Source organism: Lathyrus oleraceus, chromosome 6, assembly GCF_024323335.1.
Source record: "Lathyrus oleraceus cultivar Zhongwan6 chromosome 6, CAAS_Psat_ZW6_1.0, whole genome shotgun sequence".
Classification (NCBI taxonomy): domain Eukaryota; kingdom Viridiplantae; phylum Streptophyta; class Magnoliopsida; order Fabales; family Fabaceae; genus Lathyrus; species Lathyrus oleraceus.
This window is the reverse complement of record NC_066584.1, coordinates 154,119,852-154,132,428: the sequence shown is the minus strand read 5'-3', so window position 1 is coordinate 154,132,428 and position 12,577 is coordinate 154,119,852. Positions and strand designations below refer to the sequence as shown.

Below are 12,577 nucleotides of genomic sequence, written 5' to 3'. Positions count from 1 at the left end.
TGTGAAACCGGGAGGTAAACCATAGGTTGGCCAAGTGGTTTGTACTGTCCTTGTAGGTTGGGGTTCAATGGTAGGACCGACGATTTCTGAAACAAACGTCGTTTGTGTGTCCAACTTGGCCCTAATGACCTGTAGTATCTCCATGACTTGACCCATGCTTCCTCGTAAGTCTTCGAGTTTTGAGCTTACTCTCTCTAATTCTTGTTCTTGATTTGCCATTCTTTGACAAGCACTGGCTCTGGTGTAGTAGTGGTGTTGAGGACTCAGTGTGGAACTGAAGAAGACACATAAATGAGTTTTTTGTTTGAAGAATGACATGAGTGCATGTTTTGGGTGAATTTTGTGCATAGCTCTTAGTTATCTTTATTATTTATTCCAGCAATGTTAGAATATATTAAATAAGAACAACACGTAATAATTGAGACCCAAAATAACAACTTCCATTAATTAAAATTAAATTCGAATACAAAAGGATTTAACTTCAAGTACACATGATTCGAATACAAAAAGATTTAAACACCAACAATTTAAATTCAAGTACAAGTAAACTTAAGCTCTATCTCAGCTCTTATGATCGTAGCCAGATCTATGGTGAGCTCCTTCATCATTTTCTTGATAAACTTGACGAAGTTGAAAACTTGAGGAGGCGTGTTTTTTGGACACATACACCAATCCGCTTCCTGGAGTTTTTCTGGGAGTTCCAACATATTGAGGTTAACAAACCTAGCTAAGTTGCGGAACTTGCCATTCCATTCAACATAGAGCTCTTGGAGTTTCTTGATGACTTGTTGATCCTCATCTAAGGTTGCTCTAGCCTCTCTATACAACCTTTTCCAGTACACACAATCATTCTTTAGGAGCAAGTAGGCTGCATCACCTTTTTGGCTCTCCAAAACTGCAAACCTCCTAGTAGCTTCTTCCAACTGGTACCTGAGATGGTGACAGTTTCTTTCAGCTTCTTCCTTTTGGAGTATCTCGCGAGACAACTTTTCCTTGCATTTCTTCAGAGTGTCCCTCAGTTCACGGATCTGTGCCTCAAAGTCGAGCTTAATTTCTTTCTTATCCATAAGGGATTTATCCAACATCCTCCCTAACTCATAGATCATATACTCAGCTTTCTTGAGTTCTTCCTTCCTGGTTCGGATCACTGATGTGGAACCTATAAGGATATGATCAAGATCATCCTTCTGGTCTTCCAACAGCCTGGCTCTTTTGTTACTATCCTCAAGTTCTTGGGCTTTCCCTTTACGTTCCTCCTTCAAATTCTGATTTTCCAAGATAACTCGGTTCATCTGAATCCGTAATTCAGTATTCTCCAATTCGAGCTCCTTAACCTTAGTAGTGAGTTTCTCCATGTCCTCAGGGAGTATGGGTTTGGGCTCAGGAGCTTTGGGAAAGGATGAAGCCTTTAAGATAAATGGCAAATGGATTTCCCCAACTCTTTCTTTCACCCATCGAGTGTAAGGTTCTCTGGCGAGAATGTTTCTTTTTCCAAACTCTTTACCCTTCCTAACAACCTTTAACCAAGCCTTTCGTACTGCTCTTACATTAGGATTGCTTGCTTGGATGTCAAAGAGCACAAATGGTTGTAGGTCCTTTGCGTCAGGAGGACCATCCATGGAGTAACCGTGTTGTATTCGAGATAACATAGGGTTATAGTTGATGCAACCCTTGGTACCTAACAACGGTACATTAGTAAATTCTCCACAGCTGACTATAATGTCTGGGGTTTTCCACTCTCGGATATACCATCTGATGGAACTTGGAGTGAGAGAAGCTAATTTTTTAGGAGACTTAAGTTCTTTTGCCACAAAAGGGCCTTCTTCAGGCATGTGTTGCATGAACCAAGTATAAAGCAAAGGAGCACAGCACAACAAAGTTCCACCCCTCTTTTCATGTCGAGTGTGAAGGGCATGGTAAATGTCAGCTAAGAGAAATGGTACTGGATTGCCAGAGAGAAAGACTTCTATGGCTACCCGACCCACAAATTTTTCAACATTTGGAAAGAGCACAATCCCATGGATCAATAAATCCAACACAACATAGAATGCATTCCAATTTCCACTTTTCTTGAACTTCAGAGCTAAATCTTCCAAAAACGTCGCGGAAAAACCTTCGCAACCCCCTTTTTCAACCCAATTATCTCGAACAGTCGGGACATTGATACTTAGGGCTGAAGTTATCTTCTTTGGGCCGACCTCTTCTTCGAGCTTTGGAAATGAATCGAAATCCTTCAATTTGAGACCCACGATTCTCTCAACTTCTTCCAAAGTAGGAGCTAGTTGGAAATCAACGAATGTGAAACAGCGCAGGGGTGGATCATAATATTGTGCCAAAGAGCCGATAATTCCATAATCAACTTTCTTAGTTAGAAGGCTCAAAATTTTCCCATAGTTTTCTCCGAACTCATCACGTCTGCTGAGAGTCAAATCAGAGATCAAACCCTTCAGAGTGTCCAACTTAGGTTCCTTGTACTTAAGCGTGAAAGTGTGTCTCCTTGGAGTTGTCATTTTCAAGTTCTCAATTCCTGAAACAAATAAGAGACAACTAAGAGCTTTCTTTTTATGATGTTGATGCAATGTATGTGGATGTGATGCATATTTTTGTGTAAGTTCAATAGGCTTAAGGCGTAGATAAGCCTGATTGCTTCGTTTAGAACATGGTTCTCACCAGGTATGATCTAAGGTTTCAAAAAAAGTTCCTAGAGTCATGGATCCATTAGACTGTTTGCTACCTGCGGCAACTTACTTGCTGGGCATCAACTCCATCTAAAGAATCTACTCTAAGTGAGGTTCTCGCATCGATCCAATGAGAAATTCAACTCGCAGACCCATGCTACGCAACCATCCTTCCTAGTTGGACAAAGAACTAAGGTTCTACAAATGGCTCTCAGAGTCATGGATCCTAAAGAAAATATCGAAGCTTACGACAACTTACTTGCCGAGCGACAACATCCTCTCAAGAATCAACTCTAAGTAAGGTTCTCGCACCGACCCAACAAGAAATTCATCTCACGGACCCGCACTACTCAACCTCGTCCTATCTTATGTTTTTACTCGAGACTCGGGTAAAAAGTCTTTCCCACAAGGTTTGCAATCAGAGTATCTCTAAGTCCCAAAGCAAATCGAACCAATACAACAGATTTATATCAACATGACAATAAATATAGAAAAACAATAAAGAAAAAGCCACACAGGTAAACAAACAAAGGCACACAAACGTCCTAACTAGGCTTGACTCACTTAGGGAGTTAAATTGTCCCCAGCAGAGTCGCCATCTGTCGCACCTCAAAAAAATGAGAACACGACTTAAGCGAAGCGCGATCGCACGCTCGTATGATGGACTAAACAGATTCGCCACCAAACTTTATTTATTCCTAAAAAGGAAAGGGGAAATATCGATAAAACCCACAACAAAACGACAATGATTATGGTCGTCGCAACCAAATCAGGGTTCGGGAGTCGATTACGCAAGGGGAAGGTATTAGCACCCCTCACGTCCATTGTACTCAACGGGAACCATTAGGTTAGTTGTGTGCGTTAATGTTAGTTTGAAATGTTAGGCTTTTCAAGTTATTAAGTGGGAAAGAAAGAATAGAAGAGAGGAGAATGTTTTTGGATTTTTTACGAAGGACTAAACCTAAGTTTTTTATTAGTGGGCCTGACAAGATTTATAAATCCTGCTCCTACGTCTCTCAACAGAGAAATCAAGGCTTACGTAGTTCTGGATAGAAAATGTTTGTTTGTTGGTCGATTTTAGCGAAAGCTACATTGTATTAATCGAAGAAAACATTGTTTTACCCAAAACAGATGAGGAGCGGACGTATACCACACATCGAATGGATTTACAAATCAACATTCGGAAAAACGTCACTTATCTCGACTCAATAATCGTGGCCGAAACATTGTTTTGCATCACCTTAAGACAATATGTCTTTCGTTTATGAAAAAAGATTTTTTGATTAATCGCACGGCGGCGAAAAAAAGTTTGATTGGTTGGATGTATTTTTGAGTAATGACGAGAACTTGGATGAGCGAGATATCCATATCGAATCCTAGTCTTAGGAGTGTGTTGTATCCACCACGTTCCATTTCCATCTTATTTGAAAAAATGTTTAATAAGAATTAAGTGTTTTGAGGTTTGATTGAAAAAGGATTTGAAGAAACCGCATTGACAATTTTAAACGATGGCGAGAGCTAAGATAGGCGAGGCATCCGCCTCGAATCTTAATCTCAGGAGTGCACGGTATACACCATGTTCCATTTCCATCTTTATTGAAAAAGTGTTAAGGTAGGAATTAAGTATTTTGAAGTTTGAAAGACGAGTACTTGTGACTTGCAAGCTCTTACAGCTTGGGCCTAATACTCGGGACTACGTCTGGATATTCCACCCAGGCTGTCTGTTTCTTTCCAATATTGCTAAGAAAATGGTTCGAATATTTACGAATGTTTTGGAGGGAAGACGAATATTTATGGCTTGCAAGCTCTTACAGCTTGAACCTAATATTCAGGATTATAACTAGATACTCCAGCCAAAATAATCTTTTTCTTCAAATTTTATTAAGAAGATGGTTTGAGATATTTACATGTGTTTTGGAGAGAAGACGAATATTTATGGCTTGCAGGCTCTTACAGCTTGAGCCTAATATTCGGGATTATAACTGGATATTCCATCCAGAATAATGTTTTTCTTCAAATTTTAATAAAGAAATACGTTTGAATAGAAGGATTAATGTGAGTGTTTGAGGTGTTGGTCAAAAGCAATCGACTTACAAGGGTATGGGGACTCGACGTCGAATCGAGAATTAGGTGATGTTTAACGTCATCTTTTGAATGGTTTTTTTTCAATGAAATTGATATGATTTGTCATGATTGGAACATACCCCATACATAAAAAAAATAATTTACACAAACGAAGTAATAAGCATATGTATAATAATTCACATAAATCCCCAAGAAAGAATAATCACCTAAGTTATATTTAAAAAATAACAATAAAAAATAGATAAATAGAAACACGTTAGTTAAGTAGTAAGACAATATAATTAAGTGTGAGAATTAAAGAAAATATGAGAAAATCAAAATGTTGAAGAACCAACATAACACACCCAGGTATCGAACCCAGGACTAAAGAGGAGGTGAACTATCTCCCTCTCCACCCGGCCATGAGTTGCCTTGTACTAGGCTTTGGCCAACGAAACCTAAATACTCAGAGAGGGAAAAACAATAAACAAATAAATAAAACAAATAAACCGCTGGATTTGGGCGGTGGAATAGGGAAACACGCTGATGGCTAGCTATCAGTCACCTTGGGAAGAAGCTAGGTGGGACAACCGAAGGGACTGAGTAAATGGTGACGGCACACACGTCATCTTCCCAAGGAAAAATGAAGAATACAAAAATGCTAGGAGTGGAAAGATAAAAGCTGTAAAATTGAATGACTCTTCTTCCTCTCTCAAACCAAATAAAACTTCTCTCAATACAAAATGCAATCCGTTCTTCCCAACAGGAACAAAATCCATTTGGAAAAGGCGAAGAACAACATAAAGATTTGGCAACAAACGAAACCCATACATTCGATTGGCCCTGAAGGGAGGTGCATCACGAAATAAGAATGCAATAGAGGTCAGAGATGAAGACTCACCTCTTGCAATGGGATTGATCAACAAACTTTGACGACCAGGTAATACGTCCTCTTCAACTCCTCCGAGCGCTCCTTTTTTATGTTTCGTTAGGGTTTTTATCGTCGCCGCTATCTCACCTCCCCCTTTTTTCTACAGTATCCGCCCCCTTTTATACTCACCCTGTTAGGGTTTTGGATTTGGCTATGGAGATCAAAAGGGTATCCTTTGGAAGTCCTTTAGGGTGCTCACAACTTGTCTGTCTCAATTGGTATTTGATCTGGAAAAGGTAATACGATCCATGCACTTTCTTACCTTGAATTCGTCTTGATCCCTTTTTGGGTTATTTGTTAATTTTTACCGTCTTACCGAGTTGTTATGATTTTACTGCAGTGAATTTTCTTGCAACTTTGAGGCTTCTGTTGCAACTTTCCTTGTAGCTATGAGATTAATCAAATTCCTGGTGATTAAATCATGGACAATGGCCATTGCTTTTGTACTGTCTTTGTCTAAGTCATGCAGTTCAGCTCACATATCGATGAGGACGGTAACAGGAATCCTCTGGTCTTCAGGAAAAAGTCCCATATCCATGAAGCACTCCTTCTGATTGATATCCTCCAATATATCCAAACTTTGTTGAAGGAAAGCAAGTTAGTAGTAGTACTATTAAATTCCAGAATGGACTGACTCTGTAAAAACTCCTTCATGTTTTGCCACTTCTCGAAAGGCTGCTGACAAAGTGATCCAGCGATGACCTGAAATGCTAGCGGCGAACCCTTACAACCTCTCACTATCTCGTGAACAAGATTTTTTATCAAGCATGTATAAGTTTTTGTGATTCAATTGTGCAAAATGATGGAAAAGGGCCACTGCAGGACCATGATCGAGCGGATTCAACTGGCATGGGGTGCCAAATCTTCTGAGTTAGGCCAAACATCATTCAAGATTAACAATAATGGTTTTGTTAAATTTGCTGACTATAATTAGTACTGCTACGCCTGAGAAAGCTACTGCTTATCCACTGAATCCTTGTGCTGTTGTTATAATTGGTTGCTGAATGTGGAAAAGCAATGGAGTTAGATTCAAGCTCACTCAATGGATTTCTTCTGTATGGTGATTCATCTTTTTTCCTCGAGGAATTGCGACTAAGCAATAGTTGTTGCTGCTGAATTGTTGCACTCCCATTAGCTTTTGCAGGAGATTGAGAATGCGGTGAAGCCGCACCAACATTTCTCCTAACTGTAGTCCTCTTTGTCCCAGTTGTTGCTGCTGCAGATTCTCCACAATCACTATTATTACTTTTATCCATTACAAGTGATGTAACAGTAGCAGGAACAAACACCATTTTTGCAGGCTTAGAGCTAGTACTGATGTTGTTTCTTGCGTTGTGTAATGTGGAGGTATCTGAAGATCTTCTTACAGGCGATATACTAAATCTCCTCTCTATGCTGCTTGAACATTGTTCCTGCTCTCTATTTTCATCTTTTTATCACAGCTTTTCTAGTTCTTTATACAAAACTTCTCTGATTTTTGCACTTTAATGCCAATGATATTAGCAGGACTCGTGGAATCAAAAGTTCTATATGCCGCATTACCGGAGACTTCCATGGCCGTAAGTTTTTTCTCTGGGTAAGTCCCTTTCCGGAATGGTTATAAACTAATGTCGTTTGCACGTTACTTGTGTAGGAGTTGGAGGAAGATAGTAGAAGAGACTATGACAACCACACGCTTTCACACAATTTCCTACTGAGTGTGTCACAGGGGACACTTTCTCTAATATCCCATATGAAACCTGCTGGTATGCATGGAAGCAGAATGCAGCCAAAACTGATCTTATGCATAACTCTCTAACATTCAATCCTTGGCTTGCCGCATATTTCAGGTACGAAGGAGTAAACTTGAAACCATCTAAAAATATAGCACATGGTACCAAAAAGAAAAAGGAAATGATGGTTATAACTGAATAGAGATTGATATTGTCCAAAGCTTCCTCTTCATTAGTCAAAACCTTGCCAAGACTGATGTTGGTCAACAGGTTTCCCAATGTATGAGCCATAACCAGTGCAAGAATTGCTGCAAACTGTGATCTTCTAATGTTTGGCCTTGGATGTAGATTCAAAATCCAGATCAAATTAATCACCAATGAAGCAAAGCCAAATTGAAATGTTGTAACTGTTGCCGGAAATGGATAGACTTTTAGAACCTGTTTATTGTAAATGTCGAAGTAAATATTCAAGAGATACCAAGTAGCAAAGACGAAACCAAGTTGTAAAGATTGAACAAAACCAGAAGGTTGAGTTGGTTCAGTGTTAATGACCAACAACTAATTTATTGTATCATTTGTAATGCTCGTCTCTTGTATAGGAGTTGTCGCATTGTTATTGCAGGAGGATGTGTCTAAGTCCACATACTAGTTGACTTGGTCATCTACGTCAACTGCTTCAGCAGGGTTAACACCCTTGTTTGGTTCCTTTCCTTCAAAGAAATCCTTCACAAGTTGTTGTACTTTTGGAATCCTAGTGCTTCCACCAACAAGAACAATCTCATCAATTTGATTCTTCTGTAATCCAGCGTCTTCCATTGATTCTGAACAAATCATTGTTCAACTCTACAAATCGAGCATGGGTAGGTGGCTCAGAGAAATCAACTCCATCAAAAAAGTGATTCAACTTCCACATGGATCTGGTGCTGGCTACTAAGAGCTTTCTTGGCACGCTCACTCTCCCTTCTCAGCTTTCCAAGGTTTATTATGATCGAAGTTGGCAATTTCCTCCTTGTAATTAAAACTTGAGTGCCATTTTTGTAAATCATGTATGTTTTGGACCACTATTGATTTGTAATGAATATGACATTGATATAAATGAAAAATTGGTGTTTCTTGTAGCAATTTAAAAAATCTTTCTTTGCATTTTAGAGACCTTGTGTATGATGAATTAGTCATATGCTATGTAAATGGTGGACCATGATTGAATAAATGAATGAAATAAACAAAATATGAATGAGGATGTGGAAATTCTTGGACATGAATGAAAAATTTCCAATGTAATGAAGAAATATGAATGAAAATTATGAATATGAAATGTTGAATCTCGAATGTGAAAATGGAGAATATAAATGTGAATGAAGAAATACGTATAGAATTTCTTTGAATTATGAATGAATGAGAAAACGAATATGGATGATGACCTAATGTAATGTTTTGTACTTTACATGGGAATTCATTAAAAGAGTGGGTGAGAACAAAAAAATATGCCAAGGAAAAATGAATGGTCACATGGATGAATAATTGTAATAAAAGACGAATAATGTTTTATGAGGGAGACAAAATATGGATCGAAATTGGACATGAGAATGAAAGTCATGACATTCCAACTGATTCTGTCAAAATATAACAAACATCTAAAGCCCAAATAGAGAGGTAAAACTCTAATAGTCATGGAATGGCAAGTAGCGGCATTGTCTAAACAATCAGTGTAGGTGGATAGATTCGTGATCAGATGAAATGGTCATGAGGAGGAGAGAAAGTGAATGATTGATGGAAAAAATTTAGGACCAAAATCAGGGTATGACATAGGGGTTTATATCTTCTTCTTGATTCTAGTCGGGGTTTTCTTACACTGTTTATCTAATGTCGACGAACTTTTGAGAATTATAAAGAAAAGCGATTACAAGGTAGTCAATCAGTTGATTCAGATGCCATCCAAGACATCTATTCTCTCACTCCTGCTGTGTTCGGAGGCACACAGGGAGGCACTTCTGAAGGTCCTTAATGCTGCATATGTGCCTCAGGAGATCTCAGTGAACCAACTAGAAGGGATCGTTGCAAATGTTCATACAAGCAACGGGTTGGGTTTTACTGATTCTGACTTGACGCCAGCTGGACGCGATCATAACAAGGCTTTGCACATCTCGATGGAGTGGAAAGACATTGTGCTATCCCATGTTCTGGTGGATACAGGTTCCTCTCTCAATGTGCTATCCAAGAGAGTCGTGTCAAGGTTAGATGTAGAAGGTGTGATCTTGAAGCCTTCCGATCTTGTGGTAATAGCCTTCGATGGTTCGAAGAGGTCGGTGTTCGAAGAGGTAGAATTGCCAATTCAGATTGGATCATAAAATTTCAACACCGTCTTCTATGTGATGGATATCAGTCCTTCGTATAGCTGCTTGTTGGCTCGTCCTTGGATCCACAATGCTGGGGCAGTCTCCTCGACCTTGCATCAGAAGATCAAGTTCCCGGTCTACGGAAGAATTATCACTGTCTGTGGTGAGGAGGATATTCTGGTCAGTAACCTGTCTACATTCAAGTATGTAGAGGTAGAAGGTGAGATTCATGAGACCCTGTGTCAGGCCTTTGAGGCAGTTCAAGTCAAGGATGCAGCTCCAGTGGAAGAGGTTGAAGCAGGTGCATCTTTGTCGTCCTTCAAGCAGGCACAGGCCTTGGTAAATTCAGGTGTTGCTCCCGGTTGGGGACGTCTGGTGGATTTACCTGTAAAGGAAGACAAGTTTGGATTTGGGTATCAGCCGACATTGGCTTCTACAACTTCAACGCCTCAGACTCGTCAGGGGATGATTACTTTCTCCAGTGATGGCATCATTCAGTACGGCCAGGTCTTTGCAATCAACAAATAAGATGGGGATAGTGATTGCGACATTGACAACTGGGTGCGTCCAAGGGTCCCGGGTGAAGTTCTCCGCAACTGGTCTTCTGAAGAGATTATCCAAGTCACTATTCTTAAAGAGTAATTTTCTTTGTTTATTCATGCATATCCAAGTCTTACGTTTCGCCCAGGGCGTGATGACTCATTGTAGGGCTCATCTATGTGGATACCTGCATTTTTTATCATAAATAAAGGACGTCTTTTTGCATTCAAAAATTTTGTTCAGAGTCTTTCTATTTTTGCAGTTTTCAAAAAAAAAAAAAAAAAAATATATATATATATATATATATATATATATATATATATATACATTTGGCAATATTTTGTTTAGTTTCCATTTCTTGTTCACACTCATAAGCACATACCATCACTCATGCAGATGTACGTCACCGAATCGTATTGATAACAGTTTTGCTATGGCTCGCTTCGACTTTGAAAATCCAATCTTTCAAGCTGAAAAAGAGGGTGATGAAGACTGTGAACTCTCTGAAGAACTTGCCAGGTTATTAAAACAGGAGGAAAGGGTCATTCAACCGCATCAAGAGTCTGTTGAAGTGATTAATCTCGGCACCGAGGACGCCAAGAGAGAAATCAAGATAGGGGCTGCTTTGGAAGTTAATGTAAAGAAGGGGCTGATTGAATTGCTGCAAGAGTATGTTGACATCTTCGCTTGGTCCTATCAGGACATGCCAGGGCTTGACACAGACATTGTGGTACACCGTTTGCCTCTCAAAGAGGATTGTCCTCCGGTCAAGCAGAAGCTCAGAAGAACAAGACCAGAGATGGTTGTTAAGATAAAGGAAGAAGTGCAAAAACAGTTAGATGCAGGGTTTCTAGCGGTTACAAATTATCCGCCATGGGTTGCAAATATCGTTTCGGTACCTAAGAAGGATGGAAAGGTATGGATGTGTGTCGACTACCGGGATCTGAACAGAGCTAGCCCTAAAGATGATTTCTTGTTACCTCACATCGACGTGATAATTCCATGGAGACCGCTGATTATGTATTTGACAGTACTTGATAATTCCATGGGTTGTGTTCTCGGTCAACACAACGAGACAGGTAGGAAAGAGCATTCCATCTACTACCTGAGTAAAAAATTCACAGATTGCGAGTCAAGATACTCAATACTTGAAAAGACATGTTGTGCACTTGCATGGGCTGCTAAGCGATTGAGACAATACATGCTGACTCACACGACCTTACTGATCTCCAAAATGGATCCAGTCAAGTATATATTTGAGAAGTCAGGTCTCACCGGAAGGGTTTCTCGTTGGCAAATGGTACTGACAGAGTACGACATCCAGTATACATCCCAGAAAACCATCAAAGGGGGTATTCTGTCAGACTATCTTGCTCAGCAGCCGATTGATGATTATGAGCCGATGAAGTTTGATTTTCCGGATGAAGACATCATGTTCCTCAAGATGAAAGACTGTGAAGAGCCAGTTGTTGAGGAGGAACCTGATCCAGATGAAAAGTGGACTTTAATGTTTGATGGGGCCGTAAATGCCAAAGGAAGTGGAATTGGTGTTGTCATTACCACTCCGAAAGGTGCCCACATGCCTTTCACCGCTCATCTGACTTTTGAGTGCACCAATAATGAAGCTGAGTATGAAGCCTGTATCTTGGGTATCGAGCAAGCCATTGATTTGAGAATCAAGACTCTGGACATCTTCGGGGATTCAGCTCTAGTGATCAATCAAGTGAATGGTGATTGGAATACTCTCCAGCCTAATCTGGTCCCCTACAGATATTACACGAGAAGACTGTTGACTTTCTTCACAACAGTAAGGCTGTGTCATATACCTCGTGATTCGGTGGAACTATGCTCCCAGGATCGATGTTATGCGCCTTGATATGGCCGCGTATGTGTTTGCTGCTGAACTGGTAGTTGATGACAAGCCCTGGTACCACGACATCAAGTGCTTTCTGAAGAATCAAGAGTACCTTGCAGAGGCATCCAACAATGATAGAAAGACTTTGAGAAGATTGGCAGGCAGTTTCTTCTTGAACAAAGACGATGTGCTGTATAAGAGGAACTTCGACATGGTTTTGCTCAGATGCGTGGATAGACACGAAGCAGACATGTTAATGCAGGAAGTTCATGAAGGCTCCTTCGGTACTCATGCCGGCGGATATGCAATGGCTAAGAAATTGTTGAGAGCGGGTTATTACTGGATGACCATAGAATCTGATTGTTTCAAATATGCTCGGAAGTGTCATAAATGCCAGATTTATGCTGATAAGGTGCATGTGCCGCCAAATCCTCTGAATGTGATGTCTTCGCCGTGGCCGT

General features: G+C 40.0%; 1 pseudogene; it reads right to left on the bottom strand.

Annotated features, from left to right (window-relative positions):
• Positions 1–7,294: 7,294 nt before the first annotated feature.
• LOC127094504 (phosphoenolpyruvate/phosphate translocator 2, chloroplastic-like) lies at positions 7,295–8,201 on the bottom strand (annotated as a pseudogene).
• Positions 8,202–12,577: the final 4,376 nt, after the last annotated feature.